This window comes from Grammomys surdaster, unplaced genomic scaffold (assembly GCF_004785775.1).
Source record: "Grammomys surdaster isolate TR1022 unplaced genomic scaffold, NIH_TR_1.0 64, whole genome shotgun sequence".
NCBI classification, from domain to species: Eukaryota; Metazoa; Chordata; class Mammalia; order Rodentia; family Muridae; genus Grammomys; species Grammomys surdaster.
Genome location: NW_021604566.1, coordinates 12,548,860 through 12,563,867, shown reverse-complemented (window position 1 = coordinate 12,563,867; position 15,008 = coordinate 12,548,860). Strand labels below are relative to the sequence as shown.

Below are 15,008 nucleotides of genomic sequence, written 5' to 3'. Positions count from 1 at the left end.
TATAATGCCATGAAAACATTGAAACTTTACATTTAAAATATTAGCTTCTCAGACCTGTATTATATTCCTTCTCTGAAACAAAACATATAATATCAGAATTTATAATACTTGAATTTGTGCAGCAGTTAAGGAGTCCAGGGTCTAGAGATATGGCTCCTAGTTAAGTGTGTATTACTCTTCCAGAAGAGCCAAGTCTGGATCTCAGCACCCACACTGCATGACTTACAACTGCCTGTGACCCCAGTTCACTATCTGGTACCCTCTGCTGCTCTCTACCTGCACCACACACACACACACACACACACACACACACACACACACACACACACACACAATTTAAAAATATTTTAGAAGTCTGATGATTTTTTAATTCAAGTAATAGAAACACCAGAAAAAACTAAAAAGTATCACTAAGAGAAGATTAATTTTTTAGCAAATAAATGATCAATGGGCAAACATCCTTTGTCTCCTTGATTGTAATCTAGAGTCTAATTTTTCAAAAAAGTCTAGACAGCCTTATACAAAAACTCCTTGCAAGAAAGAAATCCACAACTGACATGATTCCCAATGAGCTGTGAGACTTCATGGCTGAGAATTTTGATTGAATAGAAATAGCAAAAGTAATATCTTCTAGAAAGGCTTGAGTTTGAGTTTCTGAGGCTTATGTTGGACTCTCATCGATTGCGGTCTCTATAATTTTTTCAGCGGAGCCACTCAAGGGAGTGGCTTTCTGAAGACAATTGCTACTAGGAGTGACTACTAGACAGCGCCTCTCCCTTTCCAGCTTCCTTTCCTGCTGTGTGATTTGAGTTTGTATAACTTATAATTGTTTAACCATTGCAATGCCTAAGACCTTTAAGATCTGGACTCTGAAGCTTTCCAGCAATGGATGGAGGACGGCTGTGTGATGAGTGTGTGGTCTAGGAAAGTGAGGGCTAAAGTGGCCAGGCTCACAGCAGAAGGTAAATGCAGGCCTGCCTCTGGGATGAGGCAGGGAAGCAGGTTAGATGAAAGGAGGACTTGCTCCAGCTGGTTTGCATGAAATCCCTTTGAGAAGAGTATTCAAGTCAATGGCCCTTTCCCTAGCAAACATCCTAATGGGTGATTACACCTTTACACTTAATTTTTATGACATTTACAAATTTGGTGTGTGTGTGTGCGTGTGTGTATTGAGTATGTGTGTGTGTGTGTGCACATGTGTGAACAGATGGAGAGGTGAAGATCTGCAGCTAGTACACCTGCTTCTCTGGAGGGCTTGACAGGCAGGTTCCCAGGGAACTTCAAGAGAAGGAAAGGAGAAACAGATCTATTGATTGACTTGAATAAAATACTGACCAAATAGTGAGAACTGAGGTTGGCAACTACTGGGCATACTGAAAAGGCAAGACATCGCAAATGTGACATATAGTCATATAGATAACAGTTTATATAGTAACATTTTCTCCACGTTTCTGAAAAGGGGAGATATCTTGAACACAGTCATGAAGTGAGTACACCTTATCTTGGTGACCCAGATAAAGAAAGGATATTACTGGCTTCTCCTTGCAGATGTCCTGCCTAGCTCCCTCCCCAGTCACTAGCCTTCCTCCTCCACAAACATCTGATACCATGACCTGTTCTGTCCATTGTGGACCACTGGACAAATGGGGTCATATAGTTCATATGTTATCATGTATTCTTCTGTACACAGTTTCTTAATTCAGCACTAAGAATTGTCTATATTGTAATAGGTTTTAATTCCCATAGCTGAAGGATTGTCTTGTATTAATATACTATAATTTATCACACCATTGATAGGCACATAGGCTATTTCTAGTTAGGGCTACTGTGCTATCAATATTTACAAACATCTTGCAATCACATGTACCCATTTCCTTGAATATATACTCAGAAATAGAATTTCCTCTTTATAGCATAAATACACGTCCAGTTCCGTTTAAGTAAATACGGCTCCCTCAAGCAGTTGTTACATTTTATTTTTCTCTCAGCAACATTCTTGAGTTTGACTTGTTATATGTATTTGTCAGGGCTCACGATTGTGTCTCTTTATGTTTTGATGTGGTGGGTATGCCATGGTGCCTCATTGTGGCTTTGGTTTCCATAGTAGAAAGGTGGGATGATTTCAGGAGGCACAGAATGATCCTTTAATGAAGATGTAATCTGTAGTCACCTGTGGGATAAGCCTTGAAATACATTTGGAGAATTCTCCTGCTTTGGAATTTTCTATACAGTTCCTACATTCCATAGCATTTGATATTTGCATACTTTAATCATGGTTTGTTGTCACTAAACACATTCACAGATTAGCCAGGGAGTTTCAGGGATTGGAAGACGTTAGAGGATGTGACCTGAGACAGGGAAGGGTGGGTGTCCTACCTCACTCTTCCTTATAAGGGAGTTGAAGAAGTCTTAAGTGGGTGTGTACAGAATGGATGAATGAGTGTGTAATTGTTTGGCACAGGCACAATCAGGACAGGGACCTGCTGGCTCAGACCCAAGGAAATCACAAGGTCTTCCCTCTGAGGTGTGGCTTAAAGAGATGGCAAAGTCTTCTGGTCTGAAAATGTTGATGGTGTGTGCAAACACCAGCGTTTATGAATAGTTGGGCGATTAACCAGTATGTACAAAGACCAGCACCTGCAGCTCCATCCTCCCAGATGTTTACAGCCTGAGAGCATGATCTACAGAAGCCTCGTATTGAGACTAGCTTCCCTCTGGAACTGTGCTGTTTCTAATAAACATGCTGAGGGCTGAAGCTGTTGCTTAGTTGTTGCTGCTACACCATAGCTCACATAGCCCACCTGGCCCCAACTTTTTTGGATGTGTGACTGTACTGGTTGGTTTTGTGTATCAACTTGACACAAGCTGGAGTTATCACAGAGAAAGGAGCCTCTCTTGAGTATATGCCTCCATGAGATCCAGCTGTAAGACATTTTCTCAATTAGTGATCAAGGGTGGGAGGGCCCCTTGTGGGTGGTACCATCCCTGGGCTGGTAGTCCTGGGTTCTATAAGAAAGCAACCTGAGCAAGCCAGGGGAAGCAAGCCAGTAAGTAACATCTCTCCATGGCCTCTGCATCAGCTCCTGCTTCCTGCCCTGCATGAGTTCCAGTCCTGACTTCCTTTGGTGATGAACAGCAATGTGGAAGTGTAAACTGAATCAACCCTTTCCTCCCCAACTTGCTTCTTGGTCATGATGTTTGCACAGGAATAGAAACCCTGACTAAGACAGTGTCTTTGCTGTCGCCTTTTCTTCATTTCCTCAATTGTCCCAGGTAGGTTCCCAGGACTAAGCAGTGAAGGGTGCAGGGCAATCTTAAGTGTCCTGTATAACTTTCATGTTTTTAATAAACTGTTTATCATCCATATCCCAGTTCCTTGAACACAAGTCTCTACCCTGTATAAGGTTGCATAGCTGAATGTAGAGGTTGCAAAGAAAATTTGGCGTCATGGGACTTCACTAAGCCTTGATTCAGAAGACACACCCATATGCACTTGGTACCACGAGAACTACCATGTTCCTGTTGCTGAGCACTGCCTGAAACATCTTGGCTTAGGTTCAAGACTGTAGTATGTTATAACCTGTAGTACTTTTACTATACCTACAAAGCTTTCTCCACATATAGAAACAGTGATTTGATTATGGAAATCTGAATTTTAGTATTTTCCTACCATCATTCCTCAGCAAATATGTATCAAATTAGTGTAAATCTACTTTCATATTAAGTTAGAATGTTCTGAGTACTATCTGAGTCAGTTACTTGAAGTTCAAAAGAAAACAAACAACCTACCCACACCCATCCAGTGAATTTCTGTTTGAGGCCTGAGTTCCAATATGGTTCTAATCATATCTCTACTAAATACTGATGTAAAGTGATGTTTACTTATTGATGATTTTAAAATAAAATTATTGTTGTAGGATATCCACTAGGGAAGCCTGCTTGGAGACAGATTTAAGTCAATAGAAAATCTTTATTAGCTGGCTGCGACTACTTTGGGTGTTTGGGATCTCAGTGTAAACTTGAGCTGTTCTCCTGGGGAGCTTTGGAGCACAGACCCCATGTACTGGGTCAACATATGTCAGTCTGCTAGAACAGCTAGCCAGAAGTGGAACTACAGAAGCCAAAAGGCAAGGTTAGTGCATTTAGAGACTTTCCCAGAAGTATGTCTTTGATGGATAAGAACTTTGCTTTTGTTTTGGCAGGTGGTGGTGTCTGTGTGCTGAGTTTTACAGCCTGCATGGTATTTCCATCATGGAGTCAGTTTTGTTAAGGTCTGGTGGGCCTGTTACAATGTCAGTCAACTTTGAATAGCATTAAAGATTCTCTGTGTCTGATAATATCAAATATTCTGGCAAGATTTAATCTTTATATAAAAATCATGCACGCTGTGTTGGTTTGAATGCGAATGGCCTGCATAGGCTAATATATTTGAATGCTTGGTCATTAGAGTGTGGCATTGCATGAGTGGGATTAGGTCTTGAAGTAGGTGTGGCCTTGTTGGAGGAAGTGTGCCACTGGGGGTGACCTTTGGGGTTTCAAAAGCCCAAGCCAGTGTCAGTGTTTTTCTTTCTGCCACTAGATGTGGAACTCTCAGCTCCTTCTCCATAGCCATGTCTGCCTGTGTGCCACTGTGCTTTCCACTATGATGAAGATGGAATAAACCTCTAAAACCGGAAGCCAGCCCCACTGAAATGCTTTCTTTTGTAAGAGTAGAGTTGCAATAGAACACTGACTAAGACACATAGCCATCTCATTAGTATGCAAGCTTGCTTTTGTGTTAAATAAATGATATTACATACATTCCAGAGCATTCTTTTGAAATGAACTTTCTTCATAATTTATTTTCAGTAAATGCTTGGTTTGTGTGACTATTTTACATATAAGTATATACTTAGGCACACATTTCTGGGGTAAAAAGAGATCATTAGCAATAACAGTTTAGGAACCCCTGGTTTACACCAATGGCTTAGATTCCTTCTGGAGAGCAAGAGTCCTCGGAACACTCAGTCCTAAGTGGGATATCCTCTTCAAACTCCTCCCCTCGGGACTCCTGAGCGATGTGGAAGAGGAGGCAGAAGTACTGTAAGAGCCAGAGAGGATGACACCAAGGGAGCAGTGTCCTCCAGACACGATAGGCCTGACACACATATAAACTCAGAGACTGTGGCAGCATGCACAGGATCTGCACATGTTCAAGCCAGATGGTATCCTGGCACTGAGAGGGGGGAGTGGACATGAACTCCCATTCCTAACCAAGAAGCAATCTCCAGTTGACAGCCATTTATAAAGGAAAGATTGGTTTTCTCCAGTGGAATCTCACTAGGTATACAAATCACACTTAAAAGCATGCCCAGTAATAAATGGCTAACATGAAAGTAATTCGTTGGTATTTCTGGAGATTTTTGGTTTTTGTCTCATATTGCTTTGACTTTTTTTTTTACCTTACCAGTCTTTTGCTTGTGTATTATGGCTTCTGATTTTGTATTTTAATTTACTTAGTGTGTGTGCTCTGTGTCTGTGTGTGAGAGGGTCTGTATGTGTGTCTGTGTATGTATGTGCTCTGTGTGTATGCTCTGCGTGTGTGTCTGTGCTCTTTGTGCATACATGTTCTCTCTCTCTCTCTTTCTTGCCTTCTTTTCCCTCCCTCCCTCCTTCCTTCCTTTCTTTCTTTCTTTCTTTCTTTCTTTCTTTCTTTCTTTCTTTCTTTCTTTTTTCTCTTTTTCTTTCTTTCCTTCTTCCTGTCTTTGTATTCTAAACACAGAGAAAAAGAGGGTGGGGAATGAATGGGTGAGGAGGTGGGAAAATCTGTGGGGTGATGAGAGAGGGCAAACAGTGATTAGAATAGATTGTATGAAACATTATTCTCAATAAAACTTAAAAACAAAATCCAAACAAATAAAGAAGCAGTACGTGGAGATGTCATGCAAACAACAGAAGAGATGGGGGATTCACCTCCTGTCGCCCAAGGGTTCCTCTCCTGATGCATGTCCCAGACTCAGCCACAAAACATAAGTTCGTTCACTGATATCCAAGTCCACAGGCCCTCAGAGCCCAGTCTTTGGGGCAGAGGCCATGGGATGAGAGTTTTGAAGGGCCGTTCAGATTCATTTCTCCTTTTGTATGTGTAGTATATATGGTCTATTGACCTCCACAGGGTTATCAACGCAAATATCTCAGATGGTGGGTCCCTGCCGATGAGGCCATTCATTCCCAGTTCCTATCTAGAGATACTTACCAATTATGGTAATTATGGTGGTGACATTTTCCAGACAGGGAAAAGATAATGAAGGCATTCATTCAGTGTCTTTTCCCAGAGATTATGGGGGTAATATTATTGTGAATGAAGTGGCTATGATAAACATTTAAAACAACAACAACAACCAGCAGCAGCAGCCAACTAATTTCCTACATAAGCAAAGAGTTTCTTTATTCAACAGAAACATCACATACACAGATACATCCTATGCAGTTCCCGAAACTCTCGACAAGATGTTCATAGGGACAGAGGGAGCTCTCGCTCTTGCTTTGTGTGGCACCTGACAACCAGTAGTGAAAAATAAGCAATTATTGGCATTTGTCAAGCCTTAGGTTCTGTGGCAGGAAAGAGGAAGCGGCAGCAATCACGCTCAATCTGCATCTCTCCTGATGTCAGTCTTTGTGAGAACTGAGCGAACATCAGAAGAGAATGGAAAAGGCTTGCAGATGTGCAGCGAGCTATGACAGCAAGGCTGCCAACATGGCGCGCCGGCCGATCGACTAGCGATTAAGATATCAAGAGTGATCCCCACAGCTTGCTGACAGCTGCTTCAATTGTTTGCACCTGTTTCCCCCCATTACACATGTGTCTGGAATGGATTATTCTGGCCTGCGCCAGACACATTCACCTTCCCTCACGGAGTCATGGTCCAGCAGCCTTGCAGCAAGGGCCAGACAGCTCTTAGAGCCACAGAAGCAAGATTCTGAAGACAGTTCTGGGGTGTGATGGCCCACAAGCTATAGGTTTAACTGTTAATGGTGGTGTATGAATGCTGCTTGCTTCTCTCCTGAGTCAGGGTGAAGTCTGTGGTCTCCCAACCATACTCAGGGCTTACATACACATGTCACAGCATGACAACCTTCCAGGCATTTTGAGTCAGGATAGGACACCTTAAGGAATTAATTGAAATTAAACTATGGCCCCAAACTCCCTGAACTGGAGTGTTACCATAATGGCCCTGCCACATTAGTGGCAAGTCTGCTATGCAGCTGACACAGCTTCAGATTCTGACTTCATGGTGTAGAGCCTTCCCAGGTTCTGAGAGCTGCATTGCTCAGGGGTTCTCATGGTCATCCATTTGTATAAAATGTGCAAATATTAGATATTTAACCCTGGGGCTAGGACTGCTCTCTCTGCTTCTCTGACACATTTCCCATCATGCGATGCAGAATTGGAATTTTAGTGGTGGAGGACAAGCTGAGTTGGGGGTGCATTACTTTTTGGTTAGTGGCTTGCTTTCATGTGGTTTACAGTCTCTTGCATGTATTCCTTCGGGCTTCCAGGGTTATTTACGTCTAATTGTGAACAAGCTATTTTCTAGTTTTCTTTCCTGGAGGACTCCTCCTTTGTTAAAAGGCCACCATCCCAACAGAACCTGCTGTTTTCTGCTTGCCTACTGTCCTGTCAAGCCTGTGTTTGGTCTGCTTGTAGGCTGGCTCTCTGAAAAACAGAAAGCATAGGATATTTGCTAAGTTCTATGACTGATTGATTCTAAACTACCAGTGGGGTAAGAACTGGTTCACAAACTTCCTGAGTATATTACACTTACTATTGAAAGCTGGTACAAGCTGGCTGTAGCACATCACAGATTCTCCCATAAAAGTTCATGAACTGTTTTGGCATCATTTATAACTATTAATCATATAATTATAATTATAGTTCAGACCTTCGTTTTCTCACCCTCATGAGTACTGTGAATGCTTTGCCTGTTTTCCTGCCACCTAACTGTTTGGTGGAGCACAGTGAATTCAGAACACCACTAGATTTGCTTCCAGAAATGCACATTTACTGTGTGTGAGTCTCTCTCTGGCTCTTTCTGGCTCTGTTTTTTTCTAATCTCTCCAGGAGTAAAGTGTCCATCCCCAAACTTCTCTGGCTCCTTCATTTTCCGGAGCTCACCTTCCCTCTGGCCTCATCTCCCTCCATAACACGGAGGTCTCCTGATGGACTCAGCACTTTTCAAACACATGGAAGGCACCTGTCTCCTGCAGCTCTGCTGGGGCTCCTCATCTCCCCCTCCGTGTGGGAAATTCCTCCATCTGTCTAAACACTGTCCTGTTCTGTGGAGTTTAGAAAGGTTTTCTACATTATGCTATTCCAAGGGTATTTTCTGGATAGTCTGAATCCATAAAAGTTTACTTAAAGACAAGAGAAGAATAGAACAAAACATCTCCAGATACAGCAGTGCACTTCCATAATGCACCAATACTGCTCTGTGGGAGACCACTTCATGGCTACACTAACTCACTATGGCATGTTTATGAGAGCCAAACTTGAACCTGTGAGCTACTAAGCCGAGAGTATAAAAATGTAGCCTTAGGTTTTTAGCCCTGATCAGTATCAGGAGGCCATCTTGCTACAATGTTCTTGGATGGCTGCACTGATAAACTCTATCCCATTGTTATATTGGAAAACATGTAATATGAACGCAGAATGGGAAATCATTTTTTTTCATTTCCATGTTTACACTCATCTAATTATGTTTCCGGACTTTCTTGTTATAGGGGCGCCTCCTTCTGTTCTAACCTTTGCTCCTCTCTTCTCCCTCAGTCTCATTCCTCTCAATTTCTCTTTTTCTTTTCATTTATTTAATCACGTTTTTCATCTGATTTTCCATCTCTCTGTATCTTTTGTTTAGCTAAGCAGCTTTATCTCACATAGATGACATGCTGTATGTAGATTTAAAATGTACAGTAAACATGATGAATGATTTCAGACAAGATATAAACAAGCACATGAATCCCATCTAAGCCTTTTAGAGGAAAGTCAATAATATGGAGAAAAATGCAAAAGAGGAGGCCAAATCAGGACTAGGATTGAAAATATCAGCAATAATTCAAGAAGGAAACTGAGGTTTTTTTAAAAGAGAAAATGTTGGAAATGAAAAAGTTAATGAAGAGACACTCCAGTGGGAAGCATCATCAGTAGATGGCTGAGCACAAGGAGAAATGTCGGAGATGGAGAACAAGGCTTAGGCTGTAATACACTCAAGCATAAGCAAAACCAGGCAAGTGTGAGGGCAACGTCGGAGGACTGTGAAAATCAGCAGAACAAACTGAACAATCCATGGGCTGGAAGAAAGATCAGAGGGAGAGAAATGAAATTCAGTGAAATGAAATTATAGCAAAACCAAAAATCCCCCAAATCTAGTGGAAAAGGCCATCCAAACATGAACAGTATTTAGATTCTGAAACAGGGGACTGGAGTGGACCAGCAGGTGAGAGGACCCACTCGCTGCACTGCCACCATGCCTGAGTTCAGCTCCCAGAGATCACACAATTACTCACAACCACTTCTAACTCCAGTCCCAGGAGATCTGATTCCCTCCATTGATGCCCCCCTCACCCCCTCTACACACACACACACACACACACACACACACACACACACACGTAAAATCTAAATACTCGTAAATAAATCTAAAAAAATTAGATCCCCAAATAAGCATAACCAAAGAAAATCCTTGCTACAATATAGTGTAGTTAAAATGCTAAAAATCCAAATCAGTGAAACAGTATTGAATGCTGTAAGGAGAAAGGCCCAGTCACCTCCAAAGGTGACTCTAAAAGCCAATAACACATGAGAGAGATTGTAAGTCCCGGAGGTAAATAATTGCCAGCAGAAGTTGGTATTGCCACCAAACCTATATTAAAAACTCACAGAATAATAAGGACATTTCAGCATAAACAGAGATTAAGGGAATTAGTGGCAACTGTATTAGTTACTTTTCTGTCACTGTGTTAAAGACCATTATCAAAAGACACGTGGAGAGGAAAGGGTCAGATAAGTCAGGACACGGACTCAAGCAGGGCAGGATCCTGGAGGCAGGAGCTGATGCAGAGGCCATGGAGGGGTGCTTGCTCCCCATGGCTTCCTCTACTTATTTTATTTTTTTTTAATAATTTATTTTTTCTCAAATCGTAATTCATTCACACAGGGGTAATAAAACACAGAAAGGCAGGATGTGGGGAAGGGGATGACACTGGAGTGTGGGTGTTCAGGGGGAATACAGATATCTTCAGAACCGGGTATCTGCTGGGTGAAGGTTCAGGGGACAGGTCACTATGACTCTGCCTACAACTCGCTTGTCCTTATCTAAGTTGGTATTGTCTGCCAAGGCTACCTATTTACAAGGTCTATGACTACTCAGGCTTATAAATTTCCACAAAACCTGCCTGTTTACATTAGCTTATAGCCATCTGTTTCAATGTTTTTCCACTGAGACCCAAGACTTGGTGTTAGTATACATGTATGACAGGCCTATTGCTGAGTTTAGGCCTATGGCTGATTTTAGGCCTTCAGTGTGTAAGGAGGGCTGCCCCTGACATCTCCTCCCTTCTCTAAGTATAGAAGGGCTGCGGCAATTCTAATCTTTCGAAGGTGGGGATAGAGGCCTGACCTCCAGTATTTGAAGGGGACCTTGTAATGGCTCCAGTCCCCCTGTCATTGTCCAGTGAGGCATGAGGGCCATACCCATCCCAATGTCTTTTTCCTGGAGAGGGGATACTTTTGACATCAACCCCTATGCAGTCAGGCTTGTCCCTCAGGGAACCCAGAGAGATAGTTTTATCTTTTATTTATAAAGTAGAAGAAGCTATTACTAATTGATATATTATATAGCCTGATTAGTTGTCGGCAGTGCTATAACAGTCCTTTGACAAAAGATTATTAATATAGATTCATACATCCTTAAATAGTGTCTTCATGACTCTCTGAGTCTGGAAGGAGTGACTGTTGGCACTTCTGCCCTGATTTTACAAGAACTCTGAAAAATTGGCTTTAAAAACAAAAGAGGGGGAACGGTACCCCCCCAGAAGGAGTCCCCCTGTAATGCTCTCCATCATGCCTTGTTCACTTTTAACTCTCTAAAGCTGAAAGCTCATGGCAAATCTACAGCTGTCTGCCTCTGGCACCACTGAGACCAACAAAAACTTTGACACAGATATGGGGAAGGACCCTCTTACCCTTAAAGGGAATGGCCCATTCCCAGTTCCCTTACGGGGCCGAGAATTGATATGCCTGTTTCATACCACAGAAGGCACAGCTAACCGGCTACCAAAAAGATTAATGAAATAGATACCCCCACAAAGCCAGGCCCAACCATAAATAAGATGAATAACAATTTACATCCAGGGAAGAGAAATCTCCCTCAGAATTCCCTTCTTTTTCCTTTCCAGGTAAAAATTAATCACCCGTGATGTCTGCTGTTAGAAGTTCTAATTCAGAAGCTGGCCTCCGAAATTATACTACTCCGACCTTTGAAAGGCCACTGACAAGAACATCAAACAGCTAGAGACTGACATTACAAATCTGAAGAAATCCCTCGTTTCACTGTCTGAAGAGACCTCCTAAAGTCGCAAAGATCCTTATTGGACTTGATTTACTCTATCACAATAGAAAAGGCTGTGTACAGCTCTTGATTGTGTACAGTCCTTAAAGAAGAATGTTGCCTTTACATAGACAAGACAAGGAGGGTTAAAGAGAGCATGAAATAGGTCAGTGAAGGCCCTAAGAAAAATCAGAGAGAGAAAGAGACAGATGAATGCTGGTACAAGAATTGGTTTTCAGCCTCTCCAAGGTTGTCAACACTACTTCCTCCCATATTGGGACCATTATTTGGGTTCTTTTTGCTTATTTCTGCTGGTCCCTGGGCCACAAATAGGCGGACTAACTCTGTGATACAACAGATAAATAAATAATTTGGTAGCAAAACCTACTCAGATACATTATCATAAGTTAGCTAGGGAGGACCACGAGACTCAAGATGAGGTTGTTACTTTATACAGGGTGTTTCCAAAACCCATCTCCACCCAACCTAAAAGGGGGGACTTCTGCCCTTAGACCAAGCATAGAGGGGCCACCCAGAACCCCCTCTGACAGGCGATCTGAATTTTTGCTTAGGCTCTACTTATTTTCTTATAGAACCCAGGAGCTGCAGCCCAGGCATGGAATTATCCCCAGGCAACTGAGCCTTTTCACATCAAAATGTCCTATGGACTTGCCTACAGGCAATTTGATGGAGGCATTTTCCTAACCCAAGTTCTTTCCAGATAATTTTAGCTTGTGTCAAGTTGATGAAAACTAAACAGATCAATGATGAAGGAAGTCTTAATAAATATAAAAGAATAGAAATTGTTTCTTGTATGTTATCAGATTGTAGCAGCATAAACTAGAAATTAATTTCAAGAAATATACAGAAATGACACAAATGATTGGACCCTGGAAGGTGGACTCTAATGATCAGTGGGTCATAGAAGAAATTAGGGAGAAGTAAGCCAGGGCTTAGAATAGCATGAAGGTGAACTACCAACTCAGCTGAACCTTTGGGATACAGCTAAGGGAGCTCTAAGAATGAAGTTTTCATCTGTGAGTGTTGACATTTGACTAACACACACACAAACAACAACAAACAAACAGGAATATCCCATAAATAAGCTAACGATATAACTCAAGCAAGAACTAGTCACGTGCAAGAGTGGAGTGTGGTGAGGACGGCAAGCGCCAGGCAGCAACTAAGGAAGTCGAGGCCTAGAGAATACTGCACACAAACAAGCCAACAGAAAGCAGCCCCTCTTGAATAATAGATTAGATTGGCAAATCCATCTCCAGACTCACCAAAATAAATAAAGAAAAGATCCAAATAAATAAAATTAGGGGGTAGAGTATATGTTGCAACAAATTTTAATGAGTTCCAGAGAAATTAGGGAATCAAACTTTGAACATAAGCATTCTTAGAAACAGTAAAATCTAGAAGAAATTGAAATTTTTCTAGGAACATATCACCTATCTTCATTATATCAAGAAGATATAAACAATTTTAGCAGATCCATAGCAATGAATAGTATTGAAACAGTAATAAAAATATCTCCCAAGCTGTGCGGGAGGCTCCGAGCGCTGCACGGCCATGGGGAGGCTGTGGGCCTTGGGCCACCACCGAGGCTTCTGGAGTTGGCTGGAGCTAATGCTAAGGAGGAGCCATGAGCTGGTTCAATGCTTTGCAGTTGTCCAGCTTCGCCAAACAGGCCCAGTCCCAGGCCCAGATGTCCATCGACAGGGTCCCGGACATCCAGGAGGAGGAGCCGAGCACCTGGACCAAGCCAGGTAAGCGGATCCTGGCCTTCTGCCCAGTCCCGCATACCTCAGCCTGGTGCGGGTTCTGCTGGCCTCAGGTGTCAGCTTGAGCTCTGGTCCTGTCCCCAGGCCCTTCTTACAGAATTTGAAGCACAGCCCCAGATTGCTACGCATCTTCTGCCTTTGTGTCCTAGGTCCAAACTTTGTAAACCCCCAGTCAGGGAGCTGCTCTGAGGCCTGAGATGAAGGCTAAAGAAGAACTTTCTGGGTCACTGGAGAAGGCCCAGGAAGAAGCCTGTCAGCGGCAGGAGGCATTAGCGCTTCAGGTGGGGGACCTTAGGCTAGCGCTGCAATGGGTAGAGCAAGCAGCTGCCAGAAAAGAGAATTACTTACTTCAGCAGAGACTTCAAGAAGCAAAGAATCGAAACTAAGAGGTGAGTCACTGTTTCATCAACAACGAGACCATTGCTTCCATAGACAGAAAATTTACAAGATACTCTAGGATCCCAGACATCATTGTGGGAGATGCTAGCAAAGAATCTTTCTGATAGGCTTGGTGAATCACAGACCTTGTTGGCTGCAGCAGTTGAAAGAGAGCATGCAGTTACAGAAGAACTCCTGGCCAGCAAAATCCAGATGTCTTCAGTGGAGTCACAGAATTCTCTATTACGACAGGAAAAGAGTCGACTTCAGGCCCAGCTAGAGTCAGAGAAAAATAAACTATGAAAACTAGTGGATGAAAATAGTTGGTACCAGGTTGAATTAGGAAACTTAAGAGATGAATATGTAAGAATGCTTGGAGAGACAAGGAAAGAAAAGATACTTTTGAGCAGTCAGTTAGAAACGAGAAGAATGAAAGTTGAACAAGAAAGGAAAAAAACCATTTTCACTCAAGAAGCACTAAAAGAAAAGGACCACAAGGCATTTTCTGTTCCTAGTACTCCCATGTCACACACCAGCTCTATAAGTGGAGTAGATACAGCAGGGCTGTAAGCATCCTTCCTGTCTCACAGGGTGAGTCTCAAGAGCATTCATTTGGGCCAACGTCCACATCAGCCAGTGGAAGCAATCTTTATGAAGCTGTAAGGATGGGAGCCGGGTCGAGCATTATTGAAAATCTGCAGTCTCAGCTAAAGCTGAGGCAAGGAGAAATTAGTCATTTACAGTTAGAAATTAGTAACCTAGAAAAAACTCGATCCATAATGTTGGAAGAGTTAGTTAAATTAACAAGTCGGAATGATGAACTTGAGGAGAAAGTGAAAGAGATACCCAAGCTTCAAGTTCAGCTTCGAGGTTTGGATCAAAGATACAACACTATTCTGTAGCTGTAGGGAGGAAAAAGCAGAAGTAGGGGAACTTCCCCTGGATCTTGAAGATGTAGAAAACTCAAATAGATGAACAAAGACAAAGGCTCAGTTAACTTGTGAAGTTTGTATTCCCGTCAAACTAAATGTAAACACTTAATATATAAATGCAGACTTCCAATAAATTATTTTACAGAATTAAAAAAAAATCTCTCCCAACAAAGAAAAATTTGGGGCCAGATGGATTCACTGCTGAGTGAATCCAGCACTAAACCTTTAAGGAGGGGTTAACATCAATATTCCTTAAACTGGTTTGCAAAATGGAAAGGGAAGAAATAATACCAACTTTGTTCTATTAAACAAGAATTATCCTAATA

At 42.2% G+C, this 15,008-nt stretch overlaps 1 pseudogene; it reads left to right on the top strand.

Moving 5' to 3' along the window:
• Positions 1 to 13,233: 13,233 nt before the first annotated feature.
• Positions 13,234 to 14,747, top strand: LOC114622521 (annotated as a pseudogene).
• Positions 14,748 to 15,008: the final 261 nt, after the last annotated feature.